Source organism: Cavia porcellus, unplaced genomic scaffold (genome assembly GCF_034190915.1).
Source record: "Cavia porcellus strain 051 isolate PalLab524CR breed Dunkin Hartley unplaced genomic scaffold, mCavPor4.1 scaffold_28, whole genome shotgun sequence".
Lineage (NCBI taxonomy): Eukaryota > Metazoa > Chordata > Mammalia > Rodentia > Caviidae > Cavia > Cavia porcellus.
This window is the reverse complement of record NW_026947511.1, coordinates 12,804,748-12,818,976: the sequence shown is the minus strand read 5'-3', so window position 1 is coordinate 12,818,976 and position 14,229 is coordinate 12,804,748. Positions and strand designations below refer to the sequence as shown.

Below are 14,229 nucleotides of genomic sequence, written 5' to 3'. Positions count from 1 at the left end.
TTTGTTTTGTTTTGTTTTTGTTTTCTGTGGTACTGGAACTTCAATGCAGGGTTTTCATGCTGTGCCACATCCCTCAGCCTCCCTTTTTCTTTTTTGAGATAGGGTAGCACTCATGCTTGTGACATTACTGAGTGTTGTAATTACAGATACATGCCACCAACCCCAGCTCCCTGATGCTCTTATAATAATCTTACAGCAAACCTATAGACAATTGAGGCACCAAAGGTGAAGACAGAAAATTTTATTTTTTGACACTTTCAGAAGAATTCTACTCACGCTCGCCAAAGACATGGAGATAGTGTACATAGTATCTTGATTTTGAAAAATAAGATTGTAGAAGAAATACTGAGGTATTTCTCCAACTGCAGTCCAGTGACCATTTAGGGTTCTAGAGACATTTTCAGGGGAGTCATACATTAAAAACTATTTCCTAATAATCAGGAATTGTTTGGTATTTTGTACTTGCACTTTGTCAAAAACATGTAGTTGAGTTTCACAGAAACTACACAGCATATGATGTTACAACACACTGAATGAGAAGCTGGTAAGTATCCAGCTCTTCCTATGAAGACAGGTATTAATGGGATTGGTGAAACAAATCATGGTACTCATTAAGAAATTGTGTTTGAGAAAAATATTTCCTGTAAAAAATGCTATAAAATAAATATTCAAAAAGTTTGTGTTATTTTAAAATTATGTAAATAATTGTCATAGTTTTCTCATCTAGGAAGTAGTTATAATCTCAATAAATAAGTCATGTGAGGATTCACATTGATTGATTGGTGAGAATAGGGTTTGAATCCAGTGTCACTCTACTGACTTAGATCCTCAATTCTTTTAATTTTTTTTTTTTTTTTTTTTTTGAGAAAGATTCTTACTAAATTGACTGAGCTAGCCTCAAACTTGGGAATTTCTTACCTTGACCCACTGAACAGCTGGGATGGCAGGCATGTTCCCCTGCCCAGATGGTCCACTATCAATTGTGAGAGTCTAAAGGTGTCCAGAAACAAAACAAAAAAGACAAGTACTTGCACCACTATTTTCTGCAGAGTAAAGTTTAATCAATCACAAAAGATTATCTTCAGTAGTCAACCTGAAAGGACATCTTTCTGCTTTCCTTCTTTGGGCTAATATTTCCTTCCCTTTATTCTTTCATCCAGTTTAATTAACTCCCCTTTCAGGTATATTAATTCAACAGTTGTTTCCTGGGAAACCATACGGAGCAATACCTGTGAAGATGGGCACTATGGGGGACTGGGACAGAAGCCAGGAATGGTTCTCACAGCTCTAGAAGTGATCCGCAGCAGTCAGTGAACCAGGCTGAGACTCAAGGCCCTGCAGCCTCTGGCTATTGCCTCTACACCCCTCAAATCTACCCCTTTGCATAACAGAAAAGACAAGGAGACTCCCTGCCATTTAACATCTCTGTATCAACTGAGATCAATAAAACAGGCAGAAACAAAAATCAATGATTCAACTCTTTGAAACCTGTTTTGGACAGATAATTGACACTTTTAGAAAAGATGAGAAGAAAAGCAGAGACAGGCTTTGTGATGTCAGACAGTGAGAGATAAGGAAGGCTTGAGCTACCAGTGCCTGGGGAAACATGTTAAGATGGAAGTTCAATTGGCAGAGAAAAGAGTTGGGAGTGGGGCAGGACTGGGAGACCTATTCTGATTTCTACATGGAGCCAGAAATCACACAGGCTTCTCAATTTCAGTAGTGTTTCCTCCATGTATGTAGAGGGCATACTGGTGGTGAATTTTAGGTTGAGTATACTTGATAATAAACTTCAAACATCTGATATTGCAAATAATTAGAAGCTACTATTAATCAATAATGCATAAAATCAAGTGTTCATGGGATGGAGAACTGATATCTGCAATTTGCTTTAAAATGTATCAAAATTGAGAGAGATTGATGAATATATAGAGTGGTAGATATATAGGTATGTGATAAGGTGTAGTAAATGTTAATATTAAAATCTAAGTGTTGAATTTACAGGTTTCACTCTAAAGACTTCTCAACTTTACTATATGATTCAAATTCTTTTACAACAAAATATTTGGGTGGTAACAAAGGTATTTAATAAAAGTAACTGAAATAAGATGTCATTATAGCCTCAAATTTATATTAATTAGAAATAAAATCAACCTGTGATTCCATAAGTGAACAAACTTTAAAGTTAGAGGAGAAAACTATATAAAGACAGGTCCTGACTTATAATGATTTGTGTTATTTTGACATTACAATAGTACAAAGATTATGTGTTTAGTAGAAACTATAGCTTGGATTTTTTTTTTATTTTAGACTATGTTTATTGATCTAATTACTTACTTACTGTTCTTTGGCATCTAAAGTTTATATTGGAAGGCCAAAATGGGTAGTTTTCTTATTTTTTTGTTTGTCGAATTGCTTTGATAATAGATATCATTTTAAAAATTAGGAGTAATTACATTTTCTTAAATATTGATTCCAGTTTCAATTTAAGACTTCAGTTTTTTTCAGATAAAAATTCTATGTCCTGTAGCCAGTGATGCGAGGACTTTTTAATTTTGTTGGGGTAATCCTTCTTTCTCTACCTGGAGCAATTATCTGGATTTAGGCCCTGGGAAATGGGGAATGAACCCTGAGAAGGTAAAAGGTCATTCTTGGAACAAAGCTACTTAGCAGTCACCATCAAGCCACCACCATGGATAGACTTTCAGATAGGGTGAGTACAAATTCATCTTCTATTCTCTTTTCCTGAATTATACCACGCTGGCTAACTGCTAGTTCTGAATATGATGGTTAAATTTTCAAGGTCTTCATTTTTTAAGTGGAATTCTTCAAGCATGGTAGCTATAAACTGTGCAAATAACATGTTTCTTTTTTTGCGGGGGGATGCTTCTGAATGCCAAGAACTGAATGCCAAGTAATGATAGCAACATCATTGCAATTAAAGTCTATTCCACAGGAGTGTATAAGTTCTCTTTGCTAATCTCATAGGAGAGTTCTTTCTAGAGAGCTGGCATTATGCTTCTTTTCTATTGCCCATATTGCCTAGCAAAGTGGTGGTCATCTGATACAGTGAATGGTACCTCAGTTCACAAACTTAATTCTAATATATGCTTGTAATTCAGTTGCAAATCCCAATCATGGAACGAATTCTGAAAGTTCGGACAAGATCTTTAAGTTGAGTGTAAATACCTCCTAAGAAAACTTAAAAAGGACCCAAAAGTCCAGACAATATTTTACTCAGTTTTTCAAGTATGATGCATTTTCTAATCTGATTCTGGGAATTTGAATCTATCAACGGAAATGTGGAATCATGTGAGGAGATAAGAAAGCAGTGTTTAATATTTACGCTGGTGGACTGTTGACTCTTCACACCAGTGGACTGCTGTGGGGGCAGTTCCTCAAAGGCTACATGCCTGTAACTTGAATCTTGAACTTGTGTTTGTGCACAGCTAGCTGTAGCAATCCACCACATGATCGTGGGACAAACAACCACTATTTGACTTGTACTCTGCTGCTGACCTATGATATTTTTTAGGTTAGATGTATCCACAGCATTTTTTGATTAGTCCTATTTCCAACTAATGAGTTCATCTGGAAATAATTAAAGAGTAAATCAAAGAGCTTGTAAACATATATCATATGCTCCTTAAAGGCAGACCGTTTCTCAAAAGTTGTTCTCCAGATGTGCACATTCCCTTCTAGAAAAGATGGAAAACATGTTACTGTGCAGTTTCACACATTAAGATGAAGAAAATCAATTTCCTCCCACAAAAGACAGAACTAATTGGAGTAGAAAATTGCCATTTACTCATTTTTAATGAAGCCTTAATGGACTATCCATAAATAAAAGACTCAGATGACAGGTCCTGATTGTAGTTCTAACTCAAGGACTGAGAAAATAAACTCAAAGCAAGGAACTTCCACTTCACAGAGACACTGGAAGGTATTTTTAAGAGAAACAAATAGGGCCAATGAGATGCCAAGTTGGCTCATCAGTCTGGCGCTCAGCAATTTATTTCTTCTGGTTTTCATCCCCTTAGTGGAAAAGCTGTCTTCTAGGGTACAGGATGGGATGGTAGTGTTTCTGTTCTGCCTTTGTAATTCCAACCTGAATCCTCCTGATCTCATTCTGCTTCTTCAAAAGCCAAGATTTTCATTGTACATCTCCAGAAATCCTGCCACACAGAAATCATCACAATAGTTTCCTGCAGAATCCTTCACTTGATCGCTGAGCACACAACAGACTGTAGAGTCTGGAATAGGCTTACATGTTTCTGTGGCTGCTATCTACCCACAAGACAAGTACAACAATAGCCCAACTCAAGATAAGATTGAATTCTACCCTTTTAAATTAGCACTGAACTCTTGGATAGAGGGAGAAAAAAGGAATAGCTGCTGGAGATTTATTCTCTCTTGCAAAAGTCAGTGTTTCCACACCTTTTGGATTATTTAAATCCGTCTTTATCTTGATCTACTAGCCCTTGCGAAAAATCAGTTGTTGTTTTTTTTTAGAAGAGTGCATTTTATTAACACTGTCTTTTAACTTGCAAGGAACCAAATCTTCTAGTAGTTTTTGCTTTATATTGGACGCTCATTCTCAAGACCTACATTTGAGGCACCATTAGGCAGTTATAATTGTTCTACATTCATTTACTTTACTTAACAGATATTAATGTTTGTATACCAGACATTGCATAATCACTAGAGTACAAATTACATGTGAGACAAAATTAAACAAAATTCCTGAACTTTCACATACAGTAGAAAAAGATATGTAAATCAGTATTACCAACATATAATGACGCAAGAATTACTTTGGTAGTATGCTTCAATTCTTTTTTTTTTTTTCAAATTCTACCTATATTTAAAATAGTTCATTACACAGATGCAAGGTCATGACTTAGGGCACACTTTAACATTTTAAAATGCATCTCTTGCTCTCCCCTAAGGGTTGTGAGGGAAGGAAATGTTTAGATTCTAATCCGTAAAGATACTTGAGAGTGATAAAGTGATCACCAATCACTTGTTGGCTTACAACTCTTTTTTTGTTTTGTTTTGTACAAAGAAGAACAAAACAAAATGCAAAGTAATAATAAATCTCAAGTCATTTGTCCATTTCTTGGTGACATCAAGAAACATTTAATGGAAGAGTGTCTGTCTCCTCAATACAACTTGCTAACAATTCTATGCTCCTGTAGGGTTTTAGCATTCAAGAATTTTCCTAGAGTTATATTTTCAGTGTACAACTCATGTGTTGTACCTATAAAATTACTACTGCTGTCGACTGAATGTTCATGTTCCCCAAAATTCATTTAATGAAATTCTATTCTTTGAGGTGATGATATTTGAAGAGGGAGCCTTTGGTGGTGCCCTTATATAAGATTGGTGTCTTTATAAGAAGACATATAAGAAAGCTCTCATTCTCTGTATCTCTCTGTAGCTTTCTATAGCTCTCTGTAAGTCTGTCTCTGTCTGTCTCTCTGTCTGTCTCTTTGTGTGTCTTCTTCCTCTCTTTTTTCACATGAGAACACAATGAGAAGACAGAAATTTAAAAAACCAAAGAGTGCTCTTACCAATATTCTGATATCAGAAATCTATTGTGAAAAGTAAATTTCTGGTGTATAAACCATCCCATCTATGTTAATTTGTTATTACACCTAAACTAAAAGAACTCCCATCTAGTAAAACACCATTTACAGTTTCAATTAGGATAGAATATCACAAATTACAAATTGGATTAACTTCTGGATAGGTTAATTGGTTGTGTCTAACTTTCTTGCTGTTAATTTAGCTATCAACCCAGTAAAACATAACTTTCAGCACCATTCAGTAGAATCTGCTTTCCCTAGTCTTGTCAGGAATTTCTAATTTTCAAGTCAGAAGACACTGGCTTCCTCAGTACTGCTGTTACTCATGTCTCTGCAGAATGTGATCAAGGATTCCACATGAAAAAGGCTCTGCGCCATCCACCTCCATGAAATGTCATCCTTCTAGCTTTCTGACAGTTCTCTCAGTATCCTGTTGCTGTCATGGCTTCCTGGGCCTTTATCAGTCATTAGATGCTAATGCACCTCGGGTTCCCTTCTTAGTCTAAGTTTACTTACTGCTATGCTACTTACTGATTGCTCCAGTGGTGGGCTGAACTATGTTCGCCCTACGCCCTGAGCACCTCATAACATAACCATATTTGGAGATAAAGCCTTGGAAGAAGTGATTAAGTTAAAACGAGCCCTTTACAATATGTCCTAATCAGGGTCTGGGGCTATAGCTCAGCAGTACAAGGCCTGCTTGGCAAGTGCGAGGTTATGAGTTCAATTCCCAGTATCAAGGAAGAAAGAAAGAAAGAAAGAAAGAAAGAAAGAAAGAAAGAAAGAAAGAAAGAAAGAAAAGAGATACCCAGAGTTTTTACTTAGAGACCAGGTCAAGAGCAGGCGATCCTCACACCAGGGGAGAGCAGCCTCACGCCCTCATGCCCTCAATCCTTGAGCTCAAACTTCTTGTCCCCAGAGGTTTGAGAAGATCAGTTTGTTTTTCAAGCCACCCAGTTCCTGGTACTTTGTCAAGGCAGTCCTTGCCGGTTAATTCAACTCCTGAATCTCTACTTAAGTCTAGACATCTCCTTTCAGTTACCGACTCACATGTCCAATTTTTGGCTGTATATATGCATATGCTGCATATAAGAAAACCATAACTCAATTTATTCTTTTCCAGGTGTACCTCCCAGATTCCTTTTTCTTCTCAATTTTTTACCTCTAGAAAACAATGGTGGGACTTCTGAAAATATTAACTGCTAAATTTTCTCAAGTCTGATCCTCTTTTTCTAGGACTATTCAAATTATTCTAGTTGCAGGAAATATTTCTAAAAACATGACCCATGGAGACAATCTGTATCAGAACTGTCGAGGATAGGGAACATTAACAATGCAGGTACTAGCTGGGTGTGGTGGTGTATGCCTATAATTCCAGCACTTGGGAGGCTGAGGCAGCCAAATGGCTGTGAGTTCAAGGCAACTTGGATTATACAGTGAGTTCAAGGCCAGTCTGAACTACATAGTGAGACCCTGGCCACTATTCCGCTTCCATTTCTTAAAAAAATTAAAGTTATACTGGATGCCATCAAGTCCAGATCATTCATAAAACATTTTTAAAGTCTTAGCCCCAAATTTGAAATAGCATTTTTCTACTAATCTCATTACTTTGAGGAAATTTCTTTCTAAGTTAACTAACTGAATTATTATTAACTCTCAGTGTAAGACCTTGTTAAAAGTTTTTTAAAGATAGGCCACATTACTAATGTGATTGCTAATCCTTATATGTCAACTTCCCTGGGTTCACTGATCACTACTGAATAGTGAAGCAGGCTCCCAGTGTGTTGGGTGGGCTATACTTGTGACCTTGGGTACTATTCCACTCCTCAGATTCCCAGTGGCCATGAAGTAAGTACCTTTGTGTCACCATGTCCTTCTACCAAGGTGTCTCTGCCTCAGAAACAGGGACTAAACGTCCTAAAACTGTGAGATAAATTAAATATTTCCTCCTTTAAAATGTGGGCATCAGACATTGTGTATCAACTATGGTCAATGGACTAATACAAATAATTTTTTACTATACTTTTGACCACAGATTTTGACTTTTGATATAGGCCTGCTTTACACATTTAAATTTGGGTAGTTGGGTTTAATTTCCTCCCTTAAAAATAATGCTGTTTATTAGAAAATGGGTCAAGAAAGTTTTATCTATTTTTTGGTCAATCCAGTTTTTGTTCAAACTCTTTTTGTTATACAGTCTGTAACAAAATTTAAATAACACTAATAAATTTATGTCAGATATATGTTTGTGTGTATTTATGGTTGAACATGGCCAAAAAGTTTAAAAATCACTACTACAACCTACTGAAAATATATGACATATTATCAACATACACAATATATTTTCTGTAAAGTAGACTCATATGCTTTTTTTTTTTTGGTCTTTTTGAGACAGGGCTTCATTATGTAGTTCAGGCTGGCCATGTCTTCTGGCCATGAAGACACTTTGTTGCCCAGGTTGGACTCAAACTCGTAGTGACCCTCCTGCCTCAGCCTTCCCAGTGCTCGTAATCCAAATTGCTTGAATTCTGTAAGCAATTTTTAAAAACTGTTTTTTTCCTTCCCACTTTACTAAGTAACTCTGCAAAGTCAGTCTAAAGTGTGTTATCTTTAATTATTTTCTTCTCAATCATCAGTAAAAATAAATTTTGCAATTGTCATTCAGGTTTGCACTTATTGCTTTAAAGGCCACAGCCTTTGAAACACATTAAACAATGAATGTGGTTAAGCAGCACAAAGCATTGTAAGGCTTGAGGCTACAGGACTTAAACTCTACGGCTCTGGGTTTGGAAGTCAGTGCCTTTGCCAGAGGGTACACCCTTCCAGCCCAGCTGGAAAGTCAGCAATAGTTTCTGCAACTGAGAACAGTTTCCTTCCCAGGCTCTGCCTACATTTTCAACACACTAGTGATGCTCCCTTTTCAAACAGAAACCTTACTCGTCCAAGTCCACACAAAGTGCAATACCAAGCAAGAAGACAAATGAATACTGCAGACCCAGAGTGGTAGTGACGACTCAGTGTATGTTCAGCTGTGACACACGCCTCTCTCACACCACATGCGTGTAGTGGGGGGGGGGGGCGGTACTTGTGTGTGCACAAGGGAAAGACAGGAACTTGCCTTACTTTCTGAACAGGTTTTCTGTGAACTACAAATTACTCTAAAAAATAAAGTCTGAATATTTATTTTTAGTTGTACAGGGGAATAAACTCGGGGCCTTTGCACCAAACTATGTTTCCCCAGGGCCTTTTTTTTTTCTATCTTCTTTTCTTTTTATTTTAATTCTCTATTTTGATTCAGGAGCTCATAAAGTTGTCTAGGCTCTGCTCAAATTTGTGAGCTTCTTGCCTCAGGCTCTCAGAGCTGGGGTTACAGGCACATACTACTGTACCCAGCATTGATAATTTTTTACAGGAACTTCGGGTGGTTGGGCTTTGGCTTATTTTTCTTTCTTTTTCTTTTTTTTTAGTGCTGCAATTGAACTCAGAACCTTGCACTTGCCAGGCAGGCACTGTGCCACTGAGCTGTATCTGCAGCCCTCTTGGAATTTCTTTTCTTTCATTCTAGCCACATTCTGAAAATGGTCAAAGAACTAGGATGTAGACATGAAATACAGAAAAGTACAGACAACTACAGAAGCTACCTTGTTGAGGACAAAGAGTTTCACATTTGTCTAATTCAAACTCAATATGATATTTATTGTAAAAATATACAGGGATCTTTCTGTATCAGAGACTGACTTTCTGAAGGTATGTTAAGAAAGACATGGGTTGCTGCTCCAATAAACTTTTTCCTGTGCTAAATAGCAGAAAATCATAGCTTGAATTTAGCAGAAAGAAAAATGTTTTTCAAAGAGGTTTATAATTCTAAAAAGGAAAAAAGTTCATATAGGATTCCGAGGTAAAACATATTTAATTATAATTTCCATGAACATGCTGATTTTTCCTGCACTAAGCACTTGTTTTCCTTCTTGCAGGACAGAGCATCATCTTTTGATGGATTATTAACAGGAAGTAAACTGTCTTTCTCACTCTTTCATTTCATATCTAAGACACCCTGGACCTTTATGTCATTCAATAATGATAATAATGATAATAATAATAGTAGATCATACTTATATAGCACCTTTTATGTGCCAAGTACTGTTTCAGATGTATCCTGTATAATAACTTACTTACTCTTTATAATATAACAACTTTGAGATAGATACTCAGTAATGCAGTAGATCCCTTCCTTGCTTCTCCCATGGCAAGTAAATTCCTGGAAAGGAGAAATCTTGTGCTTCTCTATGATCAAACAAACAAACAGTCTCAATAGAAGTTTGCTGTTATTTGTTATAGAGACCATATTTCCTTAGATGATAATTGTAAAGAAACTTTCATTGTCTCAAGAAAAAAATATTCCCAAGCTGGTTTAGTGGTTGTGTACTAAAATAAAACAGCTACAAAATACAGTTATAGAATGAGTCATGATGCTATCTAAATAGCAATTTCTAGGCCAAGCATGGAGATGCAAGTGTTGGGAAACTGAGGCAGGAGGATCCCCGAGAGTTCAAAGTCAACACATGCTACATAGTCAGTTCAAGACCAGCCTAAACTCTGTCTCAAAAAAAAGAAGTAGACAGGAAGTAACATTTAACTATGCTCAGTATCCTGCCTGAGCTTTTAGATAATAAAAGACAGAATAAGGGAAAAAGTGAAGTATTTGGCAAAGCCCATGGCCCAGAGACCAAGTAAGAGTCCAATAAAGAATGATATTTTATTCACTTTATCACCAGTAAACAGGAAAATTAGTAAATTAGTTAATTTAGTAACAACTACATTCTAACAGGGTATACTATCTACATTGTAAATGATTTAAACCTTTTATTTAAAGTTAGCATTGTATAACAATGTTAATAAATGTTTCAGAATCAGAGAGAACTACTGTATGCTCCTCAATCTACAATGATAAATCCATGGTAAAATGAAAATATCAAAAGCCAAAAATGCACTTAATACAACAAATCTACAGAACATCATAGCTAAGCATAACCTATTTTAAACATGCTTAAAACATTTAAATTAGCATATGATCGGACATATTCTCTGTCACAAAGCCTGTTTTATAATAAGGTACTGAATAGCTCATGTAATTTCTAGAATAGAAAGCTAAAAGTGGAAAACAGAATGTTTATAACTGGTATGCTTTTTTGCATCATAAACTCAAAAATGTCACTAAATTGGTGACAATCTGTAATATGAACTTGATTTCAACTCTAAAAAACTCATTAACATTGGAAAAACACCTAAATATTCTTTTCTTCTTGCAAAATGGGGATATACAGTAATCTGCATTGCAAAGTTACAATGAATATTAAACAAAGAGACCTATATAACATAATCTATAATGGATGTTCCTCTAATGATGTTCCACCAATGATGGTGAGCCTATGCCACGGGTATTGCAGTCAGCTGTTTGTTATTATTGAAAGCTCTAAAAGGTTCACCATCACTGCTCTAAACTAATATTTACTATCATCTTTGCTCTCTCTCTCTCTCTCTCTCTCTTCAACTACCAACATTAAGACATTTCTTCACTTGTGTTTGAATTTCAGTAGATTGGCCAGCCAAAAGTAAGTGTTTATTCAGTAATTTGTGTCACTGAGTCTAAAGATTAATCTAGAAATATACTATTGCAAACAGAGGTTAACATGCAACATTTGAAACTGTACCAATCTTTCCTTTCCAGTTTTTTTTTTTTTTTTTTTTTTTTTTTTGTCTTTTTCCTTTTTATCGGCACCAGGGATCAAACTCACGACTGCCTGCTTGCAAGGCAGGCGCTTATGCCGCTGAGCTAAATCCCCAGCCCCCCCTTTCCAGTTTTTGTTTGTTTGTTTTCGGACATTGGAGATGCTCCTCCCCATTTTTGTTCAAGCTCATTTAAGACACTATTCCTAAATAATTTTAGAAGTAGAGGGAAAAAAGCCCATTAACATTTAGTGTATATCATCATTTACGACAGGGCATGAGAATTCCCTACAGTGTTGGAGTGGAAGTGATCAGGATTATGTCAATGATGGGAGTTATCCTTCTTTGTACAGAGTAACTCTCCTATTTTTCCTTGTACCAGGGATAATTTTTTACAGTGTGCTTTTTCACTTTTAAAGCATTTCCCATCAATTTATAACAGTTTTCCAACTTGAATCTTTAAAATTTACTTTTGTAAATAATTTGGGGTATTATAGGTAGTATTTCAATTGGTTATATGGGCAAAAACAAGGAATTAATTTAGTACTTTCTTCCATGTGAGGGTAAAAGAAAACCTCAAATTTAATACACTTTTGAATGATATGAGAATAGAATTCTACAGTTTGTATTCAAATTTTGCAAGTGAAGCATGCTACATTACACAGAGAAAATGATTTTTTACACACAACTTCTCTTTCAATATGGTTGAAATTTTAGACTTTTACAGTAAGATGGTTGAAATAGGGAGAAAAAAACACCTTTCATCAGAGGAAGACTTCTCAGTTACAGAGGAGAGAAACTCATATTTGGCCCTTTGTTTTAGTTGCATATGACAATTTGGAGAGAAACATTTATCTCTGAGTCGCTTGGGCTTCATTTGGATTCAGTTTCAAACTGGGGCACTATATCAATGTATACATATTAACAAATGCTATTGTAAGCTTCCAAATATTAAATATAACAGCTTCCTCAGAACTCTTAAGTTTAAAAAGTAATAATATGCAATTAAATTATCATTTACATCTGATCAAATTTCTCCAAAATGCTATATAAATTTTATAGCTATTCACCAACCTGTTGAACTACTTTGGGATGAGATATGAGTTAAGACATAAGTAAAAGACTTGAGGTATTGCGCAGTATTCATTAGGGAATATTTAGGCTTCACTCAAAATATAAAAATCACATATACTAATGGCGACAATGCAAAATACTACTGTCAGTAGAATCAATCCCATGTTCAACTCGCAGAGAAATTTCTATGAAGTTGACAAAAACAAAATACTAATTTTAGTACAATCCTAGATTCAACTCATTATACACATACTAGTCTGACACCTATCTCTAGTTATCAGACAGCTACACATGGCTTCAAACTCAATTCATCAGGGTTAAAGTACCCTGAAATAGTTACTTTTCAGATCAGACTCAATACAGAAAAACTTAAGAGTCAAAATCTGATACAATCATACATCCACAAAAGAACCAATCTCTAAACCAAGACCTTGTCAAACCACATGTTCATTTGGGTAAACTCTACTTGGAGACAGAGAACAAGCAGAATGAATTCTAGCTGTAAAAATGGATTGCTTACATTTGTATGAGATTAAAATTAACTATTATAGCAGTTCCTAGCAAAAAAAAAAAAAAAAGAGAGAGAGATAAAATTATATGCATGAATGTTTTTTTAAAACCTCAATAATGAGAAAATATAGAATCCTAAAAATGAGTACACTGTCCAAAATTTTTCTTGTGTTTACTCCATAAAAATGAAATATAGTTTGCCATAAAGAATATTTATGTTTGGGCTAGGCATGATGGCACATACTTCTGTAATCCCAGTACTTGAGAAGCTGAGGCAGGACTACTGCTGTGAATTCAAAGCCAGTCTAGGATATATAAGTGAGTTCAAGGCAATCTGTACTATGTGGAAAGAGCCTATCTCAAAAACAAACAAAACAAACAAACAACCCCATATCTAAGAATCAAAGATAGCCTGGATTTAACTCTGTTCTCCCATAGAGGTACAGTTTTCTGCTTTGAAGGTTAGTAGACTGTGTAAGAGGGACAACCCTGTCTAGATCATGAGGTTGTTGCAAGGATAAAGAAATTACTCCATGTAAAGATGGTTCTAAAACAGTATATATTTAATCATTTACATGAAATAAAAATAAATATAAATAAACAAGCATTAAAATTCATGAAGGTAGTTATTGTGCCATATTTGCCAAACCAACTAAAGTGCAAGGTAAGTTACCTTGAAAATAGAAGGTGAACTGCCCACAATTTGAATACCAGTATTAAAAGTCACATGACAAATTCACAAAAGGAAATTCTAAAGGCAAACAGCTATATCTGAAAACTATTTCAAGGTCTCAAGTTGCTTACCGTGACTGTATAGTGGTCAATGCTCTGAGTTGTGAAAACCGTTTCATAAACAACTTATTAATGTTACTTCTATTGACTTAAATCTAAGTATAACCCTGCCTTGAAGAAGGCAAAGTAAAAAATGCATGCTTACAGCTACACTGTATTATTTTAAATGGGGAAAATTTATCATGTCAAATTACATATTAACAGGATGAAAATTCAGTAAAGCATCTATGGTTGGTACTTAGAGCTGAAATTTCACACATGGATAACATGAAAATGTAAAATGAAAAAAAATGTAAAAAATAAATTGCCCCAGGTAATCAATAACAACAGGGTTTGCTTATCTCTTTGGCCTGAGCTACACAACTGGCTAAAGTATATAGAAAGAAATGAATATTAATTGAATTATTAGCAGATGATAACAGAGGATACAAGGTTCATGGGCTTAAGACAGTCTCTTTAAAATCTGTGCTCTTTTTGCAGTAATAGCTGTAAGCACACCCACTTAGTTTACTGTGCTGAGCAACACGGACCTCCTCAG

General features: G+C 35.5%; 1 protein-coding gene and 1 pseudogene across 2 annotated transcripts in view; both read right to left on the bottom strand.

Moving 5' to 3' along the window:
* The window catches only part of Prkg1 (protein kinase cGMP-dependent 1), a 1,159,508-nt gene that overhangs the window by 467,282 nt on the left and 677,997 nt on the right, over positions 1–14,229 (bottom strand). The window lies entirely within an intron of this gene.
* Positions 1–14,229, bottom strand: part of LOC134473727 (keratin, type II cytoskeletal 8-like) — a 68,403-nt pseudogene that overhangs the window by 40,458 nt on the left and 13,716 nt on the right.